This window comes from Arachis ipaensis, chromosome B3 (assembly GCF_059453495.1).
Source record: "Arachis ipaensis isolate K30076 ecotype BB chromosome B3, ASM5945349v1, whole genome shotgun sequence".
Lineage (NCBI taxonomy): Eukaryota > Viridiplantae > Streptophyta > Magnoliopsida > Fabales > Fabaceae > Arachis > Arachis ipaensis.
Genome location: NC_142438.1, coordinates 95,099,265 through 95,117,383, shown reverse-complemented (window position 1 = coordinate 95,117,383; position 18,119 = coordinate 95,099,265). Strand labels below are relative to the sequence as shown.

Sequence of the window (18,119 nt, the reverse complement as noted above, 5' to 3'; positions counted from 1 at the left end):
CAAGACCAAGAAGTTGAACCCAAGATACATAGGACCGTTTGAGATTCTAAAGAGATTCGGGCAGGTGGTGTATCAAGTCGCTTTGCCACCTCATCTGTCTAACTTGCATGACGTATTCCACGTGTCACAGCTCCGTAAGTACACGTCGGATGCGGCTCATGTGTTGGAGCCCGAATCGGTCGAGTTGGAAGAGAAGTTGACTTTTCGAGTAACGCTAGTGAGAATCGATGACACTAGTGTGAAGAAGCTGCGAGGAAAAGATGTCCCATTGGTTAAAGTTGCTTGGGAGCGAGCAGGAGTAGAAGAGCACACTTGGGAGTTGGAGTCTGAAATGCGAAAGGATTATCCCGAGCTTTTCTCAGGTAATTCAAATTTTGAGGGCAAAATATCTTATTTGGTGGGGAGAATGTAAGAACCGCGATTAATCAACCGGTTAATTAAGTAATTAATATTGCGCAAATTAGGCTCCGAAAAGTTAGAGTGAGAATTTGAGGATTTAAAGGTGATTTTCGGACTCAGTAGGTTTTTCTGAGTCAGAAAATGTGCCTTCTGTGAAAAACCATGAAAAACTACGAACCGGCAGTTGAACTGGTTAAACCGGTTCAAGTCTGCCCGGTACCGCATGAGAAAAAGTGAAAACCGGCAAAAATATTAGAAAAAATGTTAGAAATGGAAAACTGGGCGTTAATTTTAAAAGTTTGGCCCGAAGTTGGGCCAAACGGGCTAAAAATGCTAACGGGTTGGGCCAGGCCCAAGTTGGGCCCAAGCCCAACATATAAAAGGTTCATTTAGTGAACCAACCAGCATCACAACACACTAACAAGCACACACAATCAGAAATTGAAAGGAGGAGTGGAGAAGAGATTGAACACTATTCATCTCAATCTTCCAAAGCTCATATCTTGAGCTAGAGAGCTCCGATCACCACACCGTTTGCGGCTACGCTTTTCTTATGAAGAGCTCTACAAAACTCATAAGAAACTGGTAAGGGAAGCTCGAATCTCTCTCATTTTCTCTCTTTAAAATTTCGGGTATATAGGGATTTTGGTAGAATGAGTTTTTGTGATTTTGGATGTTTAGGTTTGCTCTAATCCTTGCTTAGCCTTAGATTGTGGCCATAAAATCTGTTGGGAGAGGTAAGAGATACTAAACCCTTGTGAGATTTTATTTATGTTGAGTCCTAGGTTGATTGGTGATGATTTATATGTATATAGTTTGATTGTTGTGGCTTTGGGAGCTCTTGGAACTAATTGTGCTTATTGGAGTGGATTTAAAAGCTTGGATTGTTGTTGGAAGATTAATTGTGCTAAGTTGGAATTTAAGTGCATAAAAGAAATCGGCCAATGTATGATTTTGGTTTCCTCTATGTAGTATATAATATTCATGGACACATAGGCTAGTGACCAATAAGATAGGTTGAACTAAAATGATGGTTGGTGTGTTAAATGTTGATGAATTGATGAATGTTGGGTTGATTTGTGATGAATTTTAATGATATGAGGTTGTTGAATGATTGTATGGATTGGAAGTTGGTTCCTTATGATAATTGTAGTATGATGATTTATAAAATGGTGAGTGTGATGGTGATTTTGATCATAAGTATTATATGGTTAATGTTGGAATTGGAAATAAGGAAATGAGAAGGAGAATGTGGTAAAGTTGGTGTATTATGATACAATAGGTACATTTTGATGAAAAATGGAGTTTTGGAATGGTGTGGTAAAGGTTGGAATGTGTATGGTAATAAATTGTGTAATTTATGAAGTTTGGTAAAATTGAGTTTTTGACGAACTTTGTACGATCATAATTTTTGCCTCGGTTTTCGAAATTGATTGAAATTTGTTTATGATTAAGATCTTTGAAAACTCTTTAAATCGATATAAAAGTTGTGAAAATTGGAATTTTGTAGAGGGAGTTATGATCCTTCAAAGTTGGTGTTAAAAATATGAAATTCTGTAATGTTGCAGAATTTCAAGATTTGCTGATGTGTGCGGACGCACACTCTCGTGCGGACGCACACCCCTTCCAGGATTTCGACCTGTGTGGACGCACACACCTGTGCGTACGCACAGGCAGTGAAGTGCATTCTGTTCGCAGCGTCAGCACAGCTTGTGCGCGCACACATCTATGGAAAAACTTCAACATGTGTGGACGCACAGGTCTGTGTTGACGCACACGTTGGGGAGGCTGATCTGTTGGGGGCGCTGGCACAGGTTATGCGAGCGCACAGATCCTTGTAAAAATTGACACCTGTGCGTACGCACACCCCTGTGCCCACACACGCGTTTTAAAACTCTCAGGAGTGTGCGCACGCACAGAACCTTGTGCGGCCGCACACGTCCTGTTTCTCAAAATTTTATTTGTTTTCAACTATTCTACCTTTCCAACAAGGTTGTAAGCTTCTAAAACACCATTTTAATACTTTTGGGCCTAGTTTTGAGTATTGGAACATGGAATGTAACTTAAGGTTTCTAGAACACGGTTTTATGATAAATTAGAAAATGGAGGCCTAGGTTTCTGGCGTGCTGAGAATGATTTGACGATTGGGAGAGGATGATTGATATATGAGATAAAGAATGATGAACTTTTGACATTGGAAACTGAGTTATGAATGGACAGTGGTTGAGATGAGTCGAGGACTCGGATTGAGACGATGGATCCATGTATACTGAAAATGTTTTCTGAAAACCACTGAAATTTTGTTTTTACTAAGAATATGAGACGCTATGCGCACAACGGGGACGGGGTTGGATCCCGCCTGTCGAGGTAGTGGCGGCGGCGTAAAGGCGGTGGTTCGTCCCGCTTGCATTGAGATATGAGGTCTGTGATGCGCATAAACTAGTTATGCCACGATTTAGGAAATTGCACGATCGGCAAAATTCCTTCCAGCAAGTGCACCGGTTATCGTCAAGTAAAAACTCACAATAGAGTGAGGTCGAATCCCACAAGGATTGGTTGAATGAGCAATTCGGATTAGAAGTGTGTCTAGTTGAGCGGAATCAAGAATTAGATGAGAATTGCGGAATGTAAAATTGGCGGGAAACGTAAATGGCAAGAAATTGAAATGGCGGAATCTTAAATTGCATGAATTAAAGAGCAGAAGCTAAATTGCTGAAATTAAAAGGGAATGGGGGTGATTGCATGAATTGAGTTGCAGAATGTAAAGAGAAAGTGGAAATCAGAAATGGGGAATTCATTGGGTTATAGAAGATATTGAGATCTCCGAATCAAAACATGTTTATCTCTTCCTCAACCAATGCATTCATTGAATTTTGCTTGGCAATCTTATATGATTGGATCCCAATCCCTTGGCTCACCAATTCTCTCTAAAAACAAACAAATTCCCAATCCCTTGGTTTAAATGTTCATAAGAAGAGATGATGCTCGATCACTGATTATACCACACAGTTTCATGAACCACAATTTGGTAGGATTACATGTCACAATATCCATCCAAACCCCAATCCAATTCACTGTGAGAAAGCTTCTCTAGCATGAATCCTCCATTCCTTTCCCAAGGTTCCGAAGGATTCCAATTATGGGTAGTTTCTTTCCCAAGACAACTACCCAATGGAATTAGATCGAGAAGCTTTCTAACAAAATTCAAGAGAAAAGATTGAAGAAGAAGATAAACTATTATTGATTCATTGAATTACAATAGAGCTCCCTAACCCAATGAAAGGGGGTTTAGTGAGTCATAGCTCTGAATTCAATTACAAAGGTATGAAAACTAGCCAAATGAAAGGTAAAAGTCCGTCCTCACTTAAATTCTATCCTATTTATACACTTTCTATATTGAGCTTCCGTTGTGTTTCTTGGGCTTTGAGGCCTCTCCCTGCCTTCCTTTTGCTTTGGGTTTATGATCCATAATCTTGATGAGGCTGCTGATCCACATTCTGTAACATTCATTGAGCCAACTTAGTGATAATCAAGTAATGACACATGACTCAACAAATTGAAATTCCAGACTCATCAATCCTTCAGGCCCAATCCCATAAACCATGATATTCAATTGAGTTTCATACCAGAGTAAGTTTAAGTTAATGTTTGTGCTCAAAAGCTAACTTAAACTGCAATATTTTTGGCCCAGAAACCTTTTCCAATAGTGGCGTTTAAGTTGCAGTTTAAGCTTAAACTGCAGCTTAAACGCCAGACACTTCCAGTGATGCCTTTTGTGGAAGCACGTTTAAGCTTCAGTTTAAGGTTAAACTGAAGCTTAAACGTGGAAATGGAAGAAGGCAGCCCTGGAGGTCGAACATAGTCGAACACGTTTAAGCTTCAGTTTAAGGTTAAACTGAAGCTTAAACGTGGAGATAGGAAAGGCAGCCCTGGAGGTTGAACACGTTTAAGCTCCAGTTTAAGGTTAAACTGGAGCTTAAACGTGGAAGAGGAGAAAGGTAGCCCTGGAGGTCGAACACGTTTAAGCTCCAGTTTAAGGTTAAACTGGAGCTTAAACGTGGAAGAGAAGAAAGGTAGCCCTGGAGGTGTCACACGTTTAAGCTCTAGTTTAAGGTTAAACTGGAGCTTAAACGTGGAAGAGGAGAAAGGTAGCCCTGGAGGTGTCGAACACGTTTAAGCTCCAGTTTAAGGTTAAACTGGAGCTTAAACGTGGAAGAGGAGAAAGCAACCCTGGAGGTGAAAACTTGGTCGAAGACGTTTAAGCTCCAGTTTAAGGTCAAACTGGAGCTTAAACGTGGAAATGGCTCCCTGGTGCATTTCCCATTTCTGGCGTTTAACTTCCAGTTTAAGGTTAAACTGGAGGTTAAACGCCACTTTCACCCTTTCCTCAGCTTTCATGATTTTGGCGTTTAAGCTCCAGTTTAAGCTTAAACTGGAGCTTAAACTCCACATGTGATATTCAAGCTTCCTTTATTGATTTTTGTTGCTTCCTTGCCTAGCCTCTTCTTTCCTGAAATCATCCAAACAACTGCATCAAAGTCTTGCAAATTTTCATGAGAATCTTCCATTCATAGCATTCAAGTAATATAACTAAAAACTCATGGAATTTGCATCAAAATCATACTGTTTGGATGGTTCATTGCTTTGTTATTCATTTAACCATTCTTGGTTACTTTAAGCTCAAGAAAATGCATAAAACAACTAAAACTAACAGAAAAATGCTAGTGAAACTAGCCTAAGATGCCTTGGCATCACAACACCAAACTTAATACTTGCTTGTCCCTAAGAAAGTGCTGAGTTATTTGAGAAGAAAGTATGAAACAGAAAGCAATTAAATTGGCTACATTAGTAAGCACTTGAAGTTCATCAGAAGGGTTTTATGCAGAAAGTTGCAGTATCACTTTTTCATTCTTATCAGGTAAGATTATCACTTTTTCATTGCATCCATCAAACACTGCTATGGCCTCTTGTTACTCTTATGTCCTTGGCACTTTTCTCTTCTTTGTTTTTCTTTTCTTTTTCTTAGAGCTCCTTTGATCCTTGTTTGCTTAGTGTCATGTGTTGCACAAGCCTTTGGCATTTTCTTTTTCTTATCACTGCACTACACATATCCACTCCAGGCATTTTAGTTCACATTTCTTCTTGAGACATTGGTGCCCAGCACCTCTTTGTGTGACTAAATGTTTTGTATTTAGGTTGTTCTTGATAATGGATTTTTGGTTGATAATCCCGGGTTAGTTAACCCAAGTTACCGAGTGTTGAAACACTCCTCAGAACCTATTCATCCAAGCATATCCTAAATACATAAACACCACAGGCATTTGTCTCAGAAGTTCAAACCATTGGTGCCTAGCTTATTTTCTCAATTTTTTTTGCTTTTTGGTTGCCCTTTTTCAGTGGCTTTTTCTTCTTCTTTTTCTTTCTTTTTCATGGCCAAAGACATTTATTCATCAAGATCCATAGACAGTTTTCAATTTCTACACAAAAAATGATAATTCTACACTCTATTTCCAGTGATCTGACTAAACAATCAAGCATGCATACCACCACTTAATTCTACTTGATTTGTCACTAATTGAGCCAAGTTACTTTTGTTCAAACTTTTCTTTTATTTTTGGAAACAGAACAAGCATGGCAAGCACTTGTTTAAGAAGGTGAAGTTATATCCAAACATCTAGGCATTCACTTTATTCAAAGCAATAAACAGACAAACATACTAGAGACTTTCATTCCAGAAAGATTCAACAATTACAGTTTAAATCAGAACAAGCATGCTTTTGTTTGCCCTTTTTAAAGAATTGTCAAGGAACAATACCACCTTGTGAAATTCCTTGTTTTCTCTTTGTTGCCAGGAAACAATTTGATTTCTCCTTCTTCTCCTAGTTGTTGTTTCATGCTCTTTCTAAGATCCTTGTTTCCTTTCCTGCAAGAGTGATGAAGTTGCTTGCTTCTCAAGCACTTGAGTGGTTAGCTCAACTATGTATGGGTAAGTGTCTGAGTCTTAAGTTGGTGTGTGAACACCAAACTTAGTCTTCTACTTACTCCTCTGCTCTTTGAGTTCTTGAATACTCTTTGGAATGAAGTTGCTACTAAGGATTTTAAGCATTTCTGTGATTGCTTAGAATGGTTGTTCCTTTCATATAATTCAAAGGTTGTTGTGTTCAGTTAATCTGTGTGGTGGAACACCAAACTTGGAGTCACACATTCCCCTTTGAATTATTGATCCACGAATTCATTGTTTGGTGTGAAATACCAAACTTAATTCCTTGCAATGCACAGAAACTACTTCACCTTTTTATTGAAACAAATAAAAGAAACAGCAAGGTAGTATTACCTCAGGTTGGGTTGCCTCCCAACAAGCGCTTTTTTAACGTCATTAGCTTGACGGTCAGCTGCCTCAGTTGAGGTGATATTTAACTTTGTCCTTCTCCTCCACATCTCCCAAGTAATGTTTGAGTCTTTGACCATTCACAATGAAGGTTCGTTGTGACTTTTCTTCCATGATTTCTATTTGTCCATATTGGGAGACCTTGGTGACAAGGAATGGTCCAAACCACCTTGATTTTAGCTTCCCTGGAAATAGCTTCAGCCTAGAATTGTAGAGCAATACTTTTTGTCCCTCCTCAAATTTCCTTGGGGCTATGTTGCTGTCATGCTTCTTCTTTGCTCTTTCTTTGTAAATTTTTGCATTCTCATAAGCTTCAGCTCTGAATTCTTCCAACTCTTGAATTTGCAACATCCTTCTTTCTCCAGCAGCTTTGCTGTCCAAGTTCAAGAGTTTCAAGGCCCAGAATGCCTTGTGCTCCAACTCCAGTGGCAAATGGCAAGCTTTTCCATATACTAGTTGGTAAGGAGACATTCCAATTGGTGTCTTGAAAGCTGTCCTATATGCCCAAAGAGCATCATCTAGCTTAATCGACCAGTCCTTCCTTGAAGTTCCCACAGTCTTTTCCAGGATTCTTTTGAGTTCCCTATTAGATATTTCGGCTTGCCCACTCGTCTGTGGATGGTATGGTGTGGCTACCTTGTGTTTGACTCCATATTTTAGAAGCAATGCCTCTAATGGTTTGTTGCAGAAGTGGCTTCCTCCATCACTGATGATTGTTCTTGGAACCCCAAAACGGCAAAAAATGTGTTTTCTGAGGAAGTTCATGACTACCTTATTATCATTGGTTGGAGTTGCTATTGCTTCAACCCATTTGGAGACATAGTCTACTGCCACAAGGATGTAATTATTTGAGTATGAGGTGGGAAAGGGTCCCATGAAATCTATCCCCCATACATCAAACAATTCAAGTTCCAGAATGAATTGTTGTGGCATTTCATTTCTTCTTGGCAGGTTCCCCGCTTTCTGGCATTCATGGCAGTGCTTCACTAGTTCCTTTGCATCTTTGAAGATAGTGGGCCAATAAAAACCACACTGCAACACCTTAGCTGCTGTTCTTTCTCCTGCAAAATGTCCTCCATAAGTGGAGCCATGGCAGTCCCATAAGACTTCCCTTCCTTCTTCCTCTGATATGCATCTTCTGAGTATGCCATCCGAACATTTTTTGAACAAGTATGGTTCGTCCCAGATGAAGTATTTGGCATCATTTACCAATTTCTTCCTTTGATGCTTATTAAATTCCAACGGCAAACTCCCAGTGGCCTTGAAGTTCGCTATGTCTGCAAACCAGGGTGCTTTGTGAATTACCATGAGTTGTTCATCAGGAAAGCACTCATTTATATGTGTGCTTTGTGCGCTTCCTTCTTCACATGGTATCCTTGATAAATGGTCTGCCACCTTGTTCTCTACACCCTTCTTGTCTTTGATTTCAATGTCAAATTCCTGCAACAAAAGAACCCATCTAATAAGTCTTGGTTTGGATTCTTGTTTAGCAAGTAAGTATTTTAAAGCTGAATGATCAGTGAAGACAATGACTTTAGATCCAATGAGATAGGATCTAAATTTGTCAAATGCAAAGACTATTGCCAAGAGTTCTTTTTCAGTGGTTGTGTAATTCCTTTGGTTATCATTCAAGACCTTACTGGCATAATAAATCACATGTACCAAATTGTCTTTCCTTTGTCCTAACACTGCCCCAACAGCAAGGTTTGATGCATCACACATCAGTTCAAAAGGTAAGTTCCAATCAGGTGGGGCAATGATAGGTGCAAAGGAAAGTTTTTGCTTCAAAAGTTCATAGGCTATCATGCAATTTTTATCAAATACAAAGGGTGTATCAGAGACAAGCAAGTTACTCAAAGGTTTGGCTATTTTAGAAAAGTCTCTAATAAACCTTCTGTAAAAGCCAGCGTGTCCCAAAAAACTCCTAATTGCCTTGACATTACTTGGTGGAGGTAATTTTTCAATGAGTTCCACCTTAGCTCTGTCCACCTCAATGCCTCTATTCGAGATTTTGTGGCCAAGGACTATTCCTTCTGTGACCATGAAATGACACTTTTCCCAGTTTAATACTAGGTTGGTCTCTTGGCATCTCTTAAGCACCAAGGCAAGGTGGTGTAGGCAGCTAGGAAAAGAATCTCCAAACACAGAAAAATCATCCATGAAAACCTCAATAAATTTTTCAATCATGTCTGAAAAGATGGACAGCATGCATCTTTGGAAAGTGGCAGGTGCATTGCACAATCCAAAGGGCATGCGTCTATAAGCAAAAACTCCATATGGACAAACAAATGATGTTTTCTCTTGATCTCTAAGATCAACTACTATTTGATTATAGCCTGAGTATCCATCCAGAAAGCAATAGTAAGCATGTCCTGCAAGCCTTTCAAGCATCTGATCCATGAATGGGAGTGGGAAATGATCTTTTCTGGTGGCTTCATTGAGCTTCCTGTAGTCTATGCACATCCTCCACCCAGTGACAGTTCTTGTGGGTATGAGTTTGTTCCTCTCATTTGGCACCACAGTTATGCCACCTTTCTTGGGCACTACATGGATGGGACTAACCCATGGGCTATCAGAAATGGGGTAGATTACCCCTGCCTGCCATAACTTCATGACCTCCTTTTGTACCACTTCTTTCATGACAGGATTCAATCTTCTCTGAGCTTGAATGTAGGGTCTAGCATCCTCTTCTAACAAGATTTTATGCATGCATATGGATGAACTTATCCCCTTCAAATCAGCTAGGGTCCATCCAATGGCGTCTTGATGAGTTTGTAGCACATTGATCAATTTTTCTTCCTGTTCTTGGCTCAGGGCAGCGCTAATGATAACAGGATAGCTCTCATTACTACCCAAGTATGCATACTTGAGATTAGAGGGCAATGCTTTGAGCTCAGGTTTTGGTGCTTCCTTCTCTTCTTTCACTCTATCTGGCATGCTTGGCATGGTTGTTTCAGCAGCCTTGATGTCACTATCTTCAATATCCTTGGTGAACTCCTCCTCTGCCACTTCCTTTGCTGTTTCCTCAAAGGTTTCTTGTACTGCAATGTCCACTACATCCACCCTCATGCATTCCTTTAGTGATTCTGATGGATAGCTCATTGCCTTGAATACGTTAAACACCAATTGCTCATCATGCAGTCTAAGAGTGAGCTCACCCTTTTGGACATCTATGATGGCCCCTGCAGTAGCCAGGAAGGGTCTTCCCAGAATTATTGAAGCTTCGGCTTCTTCCTCCATATCTAATACCACAAAATCGGCAGGGAATATGAAATCTCCCACTTTTACCAACAAATCTTCAACTATCCCATGAGGGAATTTAAAGGTTCGATCTGCCAATTGGAGGGCCATTCTTGTTGGTTTGGCTTCCTCAATCTCCATTCTTCTCATCATTGTTAGAGACATCAAATTGATACTGGCCCCTAAGTCACACAAGGCCTTCTCCACCATGACTTCTCCTATGATGCAGGGGATTTGAAAACTGCCTGGATCCTTCAGTTTCTGAGGCAATTTGTGTTGAATGATGGCACTGCATTCTTCAGTCAACAACACAGTTTCCTCATTTCTCCAGCTTCTCTTTTTGATCATTAATTCCTTTAAGAATTTTGCATAGAGTGGCATTTGCTCTATTGCCTCAGCAAACGGAATGTTGATTTGAAGCTTCTTGAAAATCTCCAAAAATCTGGAGAAGTGGCCATCCTTTTCACCTTTCATCAAACGTTGAGGATATGGTGCTTTGGGTGTATACGGCTTCAGGACCTCTTTTTCTTTTTCTCTTGTTGCAGACGGTGTAAAGGATTGTCCCTGTTCCTTGTCTCTCACATTTTCCTTTGCTTCATCCTCTGTGGGTTCACTTGAGATCTCCTTTAGCTTTTTTCCACTTCTGAGGGTTATGGCTTTACATTCTTCCCTTGCAATAGCCTTGGCAGCATGAGAAACACTTGGCCCAGGGATTTGCTTATACAAATACCCAATTTGATTTTCTAACTTCTGGATGGCAGCTCCTTGGTTTTGCAAGTTGGAAATTACTTCTTCCTTAAAAGCTTTCAATTCGGTTATGTCTTGACCCATGGTTGCAAGCATTCCTTCTATCCTGTTTAATTGATCTTGAAATTGTTGGTTCGGATTAGGTTGGGTAGGTCGATTATTTTGGCCTTGATATGATGGTTGGGAGTAAGTGTTTTGTGTGGCTTGGTATGCTCTTTGGTTGGGGTTTTGGTATGTGGACTTGTTATGTTGGTTTTGCTGGTTCCCCCACCCAAAGTTTGGGTGGTTTTTCCAGCCTGTGTTGTAAGTGTTGGAATGTGGATCATATGGTTGCCTTTGTTGATTTCCTACATAATTGGCCTCTTCCCAATCACCTCCTTCAGTGCTTTCTTCCTCTTGATCTTGTGTGTGTATCGCAGCCACTTGCTTTGTTTCTAATTTCCTGGTGAGCTCTGCTAGTTGCTTGGCAAACACCTTGTTTTGGGCTAGGATTGTATCAACATGGTTCAGCTCCATGACTCCCTTAGTGTTGTGTCTCTCTGATGCATAGTAGTACTCATTCTCAGCCACTGTCTCAATCACTTCAATGGCTTCTTCCACAGTCTTCTTCCTGTTCAATGAACCTCCTGATGAATGGTCTACAGCCTTCCTTGATTTATAAGAAAGTCCATCATAGAAAATGTGCAATTGCACCCAGTCATGGAACATGTCTGGTGGGCATTTCCTTGTCAAATCCTTGAACCTCTCCCATGCCTCGTAGAGAGTTTCACCATCTTGTTGTCTAAAAGTCTGAACTTCAGATCGAAGCCTATTGACCTTTTGTGGGGGGTAGAAACGTGCCAGAAACTTGCTTTCCACCTCATCCCATGTTGTTAGGCTCCCCCTTGGGAATGATTCCAGCCACTTAGCTGCCTTGTCCCTAAGGGAAAATGGGAACAAAAGCAGTTTATAGGCATCTTCCTGGACTCCATTGGACTTCACAGTGTCGCAAATTCTCAGGAATTTTGTGAGATGTTGGTTTGGGTCTTCATTAGCACTCCCTCCAAATGAACAATGATTCTCCACAAGTGATATTAGCTGTGGTTTGAGCTCAAAATTGTTGGCCTGAATGGGTGGTTTCTGAATGCTGCTACCACAATTCCCAGATGTTGGGTTTATGTATGAACCAAGAACCCTCCTCTCGGGAATGGCATTGTTTCCATCAGCTCTCCCATGGTTATGAACTTCTCTTTCCATGTTGAGATCTAGAGCTTCCTCAAAATTGTCCTCAGATTCTCCTTCAGATTCTTCTTCTCCCAGTACTCTCTTCCCTCTTGCTTCCCTTCTAAGTCTATGAAGGGTCCTCTCTGGTTCGGTATATGGAGGAGTTGATGTCTCTCCTCTCCTACCTGTCATACAAGAACACAGCACAGGCAACAAACAAGTAAAATACTCTTGGTTAATGGAAGAGTATGGTTAGAGCAGTTGAGGAATTAATTCAAATAGTTAGTGAGTCAGTGAGTTAGTTGCTTGAATTTAAAGGCATAAAGAAAGAAAGCATGTAACAGAGTGCAGAAATTAAAATTCAACAAATAACTTGAACTGAATTAACAAAGCAAAAAAAAAATGCTCAATCTAGTTAACTTCCAATTGGAGAATTGTCAATCGAAAACCAATCCCCGGCAACGGCGCCATAAACTTGATGCGCATAAACTAGTTATGCCACGATTTAGGAAATTGCACGATCGGCAAAATTCCTTCCGGCAAGTGCACCAGTTATCGTCAAGTAAAAACTCACAATAGAGTGAGGTCGAATCCCACAAGGATTGGTTGAATGAGCAATTCGGATTAGAAGTGTGTCTAGTTGAGCGGAATCAAGAATTAGATGAGAATTGCGGAATGTAAAATTGGCGGGAAACGTAAATGGCAAGAAATTGAAATGGCGGAATCTTAAATTGCATGAATTAAAGAGCAGAAGCTAAATTGCTGAAATTAAAAGGGAATGGGGGTGATTGCATGAATTGAGTTGCAGAATGTAAAGAGAAAGTGGAAATCAGAAATGGGGAATTCATTGGGTTATAGAAGATATTGAGATCTCCGAATCAAAACATGTTTATCTCTTCCTCAACCAATGCGTTCATTGAATTTTGCTTGGCAATCTTATATGATTGGATCCCAATCCCTTGGCTCACCAATTCTCTCTAAAAACAAACAAATTCCCAATCCCTTGGTTTAAATGTTCATAAGAAGAGATGATGCTCGATCATTGATTATACCACACAGTTTCATGAACCACAATTTGGTAGGATTACATGTCACAATATCCATCCAAACCCCAATCCAATTCACTGTGAGAAAGCTTCTCTAGCATGAATCCTCCATTCCTTTCCCAAGGTTCCGAAGGATTCCAATTATGGGTAGTTTCTTTCCCAAGACAACTACCCAATGGAATTAGATCGAGAAGCTTTCTAACAAAATTCAAGAGAAAAGATTGAAGAAGAAGATAAACTATTATTGATTCATTGAATTACAATAGAGCTCCCTAACCCAATGAAAGGGGGTTTAGTGAGTCATAGCTCTGAATTCAATTACAAAGGTATGAAAACTAGCCAAATGAAAGGTAAAAGTCCGTCCTCACTTAAATTCTATCCTATTTATACACTTTCTATATTGAGCTTCCGTTGTGTTTCTTGGGCTTTGAGGCCTCTCCCTGCCTTCCTTTTGCTTTGGGTTTATGATCCATAATCTTGATGAGGCTGCTGATCCACATTCTGTAACATTCATTGAGCCAACTTAGTGATAATCAAGTAATGACACATGACTCAACAAATTGAAATTCCAGACTCATCAATCCTTCAGGCCCAATCCCATAAACCATGATATTCAATTGGGTTTCATACCAGAGTAAGTTTAAGTTAATGTTTGTGCTCAAAAGCTAACTTAAACTGCAATATTTTTGGCCCAGAAACCTTTTCCAATAGTGGCGTTTAAGTTGCAGTTTAAGCTTAAACTGCAGCTTAAACGCCAGACACTTCCAGTGATGCCTTTTGTGGAAGCACGTTTAAGCTTCGGTTTAAGGTTAAACTGAAGCTTAAACGTGGAAATGGAAGAAGGCAGCCCTGGAGGTCGAACATAGTCGAACACGTTTAAGCTTCAGTTTAAGGTTAAACTGAAGCTTAAACGTGGAGATAGGAAAGGCAGCCCTGGAGGTCGAACACGTTTAAGCTCCAGTTTAAGGTTAAACTGGAGCTTAAACGTGGAAGAGGAGAAAGGTAGCCCTGGAGGTGTCACACGTTTAAGCTCCAGTTTAAGGTTAAACTGGAGCTTAAACGTGGAAGAGGAGAAAGGTAGCCCTGGAGGTGTCACACGTTTAAGCTCCAGTTTAAGGTTAAACTGGAGCTTAAACGTGGAAGAGGAGAAAGGTAGCCCTGGAGGTGTCGAACACGTTTAAGCTCCAGTTTAAGGTTAAACTGGAGCTTAAACGTGGAAGAGGAGAAAGCAACCCTGGAGGTGAAAACTTGGTCGAACACGTTTAAGCTCCAGTTTAAGGTCAAACTGGAGCTTAAACGTGGAAATGGCTCCCTGGTGCATTTCCCATTTCTGGCGTTTAACTTCCAGTTTAAGGTTAAACTGGAGGTTAAACGCCACTTTCACCCTTTCCTCAGCTTTCATGATTTTGGCGTTTAAGCTCCAGTTTAAGCTTAAACTGGAGCTTAAACTCCACATGTGATATTCAAGCTTCCTTTATTGATTTTTGTTGCTTCCTTGCCTAGCCTCTTCTTTCCTGAAATCATCCAAACAACTGCATCAAAGTCTTGCAAATTTTCATGAGAATCTTCCATTCATAGCATTCAAGTAATATAACTAAAAACTCATGGAATTTGCATCAAAATCATACTGTTTGGATGGTTCATTGCTTTGTTATTCATTTAACCATTCTTGGTTACTTTAAGCTCAAGAAAATGCATAAAACAACTAAAACTAACAGAAAAATGCTAGTGAAACTAGCCTAAGATGCCTTGGCATCAGTCTGTGGCAAGAGTATCCCGCTCACATCCCTTCGGACCTATAGGCGAGCAGGCGCCGGTACCTGGACAGTGATCCAGACACTATATCTCGTGGGTTCCCATATGAGTAATCCGAAGGGCGACGTCTCCATGGAGATGTGTCGGGTTGGCAGTTGAACCGACAATGTGATATGTTGTGCCAAATTGTGATCTTTACTTCCTTGGTAACGGTGCTAAAAACTTCATACGCACGTTCATATTCTTAATTTTGTTTCACAACTTCGTACAACTAACCAGCAAGTGCACTGGGTCGTCCAAGTAATAAACCTTACGTGAGTAAGGGTCGATCCCACGGAGATTGTCGGTATGAAGCAAGCTATGGTCACCTTGTAAATCTCAGTCAGGCGAATTCAACTGATTTTATGAATTGATAAGTAAAAGATAAATAAAACATAAAATAGGATAGTGGTACTTATGTAATTCATTGGTGATAATTTCAGATAAGCGTATAGAGATGCTTTTGTTCCTCTGAACCTCTGCTTTCCTGCTGTCTTCATCCAATCAATCCTACTCCTTTCCATGGCAAGCTGTATATTGGGCATCACCGTTGTCAGTGGCTACATCCCGTCTTCTCTGTGAAAATGGTCTGATGCGCTGTCACTGCATGGCTAATCATCTGGAGGTTCTCGATCATACTGGAATAGGATTCACCATCTTTTTGTGTCTGTCACTACGCCTATCACTCACGAGTTTGAAGCTCGTCACAGTCATCCCTTCCCGGATCCTACTCGAAATACGACAGACAAGGTTTAGACTTTTTGGATCTCAAGAATGGCCATCCATGGGTTCTAACTTATACCACGAAGATTCTGATTAAGAAATCCAAGAGATACTCATTCAATCGAAGGTAGAACGAAAGTGGTTGTCAGGCACACGTTCATAGGGAATGATGATGAGTGTCACGATCATCACATTCATGTTAAAGTGCGAATGAATATCTTAGAAGCGGAATAAGTTGAATTGAATAGAAAAACAGTAGTACTTTGTATTAATTCGAGAGGAACAGCAGAGCTCCACACCTTAATCTATGGTGTGTAGAAACTCTACCGTTGAAAATACATAGGTGATGAGGTTCAGGCATGGCCAAATGGCCAGCCCCCAAACGTGATCTAAAGATGAAAACTAAAGATGTAAATACAATAGTAAAAAGTCCTATTTATACTAAACTAGTTACTAGGGTTTACAGAAATGAGTAAATGATGCAGAAATCCACTTTCGGGGCCCACTTAGTGTGTGCTTGGGCTGAGTTTGAAGTTTACACATGGAGAGGTCATTCTTGGAGTTGAACGCCAGTTTGTGACGTGTTTCTGGCGTTGAACTCCACTTTGCAACTTGTTTCTGGCACTGAACGCCAGACTGCAACTTGGAACTGGCGTTCAATGCAAAGTATAGACTATTATATATTGCTGGAAAGCCCTGGATGTCTAATTTCCAACGCAATTAGAAGCACGCCGTTTGGAGTTCTGTAGCTCCAGAAAATCCACTTTGAGTGCAGGGAGGTCAGAATCCAACAGCATCTGCAGTCCTTCTTCAACCTCTGAATCTGATTTTTGCTCAGGTTCCTCAATTTCAGCCAGAAAATACCTGAAATCACAGAAAAATACACAAACTTATAGTAAAGTCCAGAAATGTGATTTTTAATTAAAAACTAATAAAAATATACTAAAAACTAACTAAATCATACTGAAAACTATGTAAAAATAATGCCAAAAAGCGTATAAATTATCCGCTCATCACAACACCAAACTTAAATTGTTGCTTGTTTCCAAGCAACTGAAAATCAAATAGGATAAAAAGAAGAGAATATACTATAAATTCCAAACTATCAATGAAACATAGCTCCAATCAGATGAGCGGGACGTGTAGCTTTTTGCCTCTTGAATAGTTTTGGCATCTCACTTTATCCATTGAAGTTCAGAATGATTGGCATCTATAGGAACTCAGAGTTCAGATAGTGTTATTGATTCTCCTGTTTCAGTATGTTGATTCTTGAACACAGCTACTTTATGACTCTTGGCCGTGTCCCTAAGCACTTTGTTTTCCAGTATTACCACCGGATACATAAATGCCACAGACACATAACTGGGTGAACCTTTTCAGATTGTGACTCAGCTTTGCTAAAGTCCCCAATTAGAGGTGTCCAGGGTTCTTAAGCACACTCTACTTTTGCTTTGGACCTTGACTTTAACTGCTCAGTCTCAAGTTTTCACTTGACACCTTCACGCCACAAGCACATGGTTAGGGACAGCTTAGTTTAGCCGCTTAGGCCAGGATTTTATTCCTTTAGGCCCTCCTATCCACTGATGCTCAAAGCCTTGGATCCTTTTTATTTACCCTTGCCTTTTGGTTTTAAGGGCTACTGGCTTTTTGCTCTTGCCTTTTGGTTTTAAGAGCTTTTGGCTTTTTCTGCTTGCTTTTTCTTTTTCTTTTTTTTTATTTTTTTCGCCATTTTTTCTTTTCGCAAGCTTTCTGTATTCACTGCTTTTTCTTGCTTCAAGAATCATTTTTATGATTTTTCAGATAACATTTCTCCTTTTTCCTTATTCTTCAAGGGCCAACATATTTAATATTCATAAACAACAACTTCAAAAGATATATGCACTGTTCAAGTATTCATTCAGAAAACAAAAAGTATTGTCACCACATCAAAATAATTAAACTAGTTTCAAGGATGAATTCGAAACCATGTACTTCTTGTTCTTTTGTAATTAAAACATTTTTCATTTAAGAGAAGTGATGGATTCATATTCACTACTTTAAGTCATAGACACTTAGATACTAATGATCATGTAATAAGACACAAACATAAATAAACATTTAGCATAAAAAAAACGAAAAACAGAAAATTTAAGAACAAGGAATGAGTCCACCTTAGTGATGGTGGAGTTTTCTCCTTGAGGAACCAATGATGTCCTTGAGCTCTTCTATGTCTCTTCCTTGTCTTTGTTGCTCCTCCCTCATTGCTCTTTGATCTTCTCTAATTTCATGGAGGATGATGGAGTGCTCTTGATGTTCCACCCTTAGTTGTCCCATGTTGGAACTCAGTTCTCCTAGGGAGGTGTTGATTTGCTCCCAAAAATTCTGTGGAGGAAAGTGCATCCCTTGAGGCATCTCAGGGATTTCTTGGTGATGAGCTTCTTCATGCATCCCTTGAGATCCATGAATAGGCTCTCTTGTTGGCTCCATCCTTTTCTTAGTGATGGGCTTGTCCTCATCAATGAGGATATCTCCCTCTATGTCAATCCCAGCCGAGTTGCATAGATGGCAAATGAGGTGAGGAAAGGCTAACCTTGCCACAA

General features: G+C 40.1%; 1 non-coding gene across 1 annotated transcript; it reads left to right on the top strand.

Moving 5' to 3' along the window:
- The first annotated feature begins 11,480 nt into the window (after nucleotides 1–11,480).
- LOC148571642 (small nucleolar RNA R71) lies at nucleotides 11,481–11,584 on the top strand. Its single transcript, XR_015908857.1, has one exon. It is a non-coding gene; the product is annotated as a small nucleolar RNA R71 (small nucleolar RNA).
- Nucleotides 11,585–18,119: the final 6,535 nt, after the last annotated feature.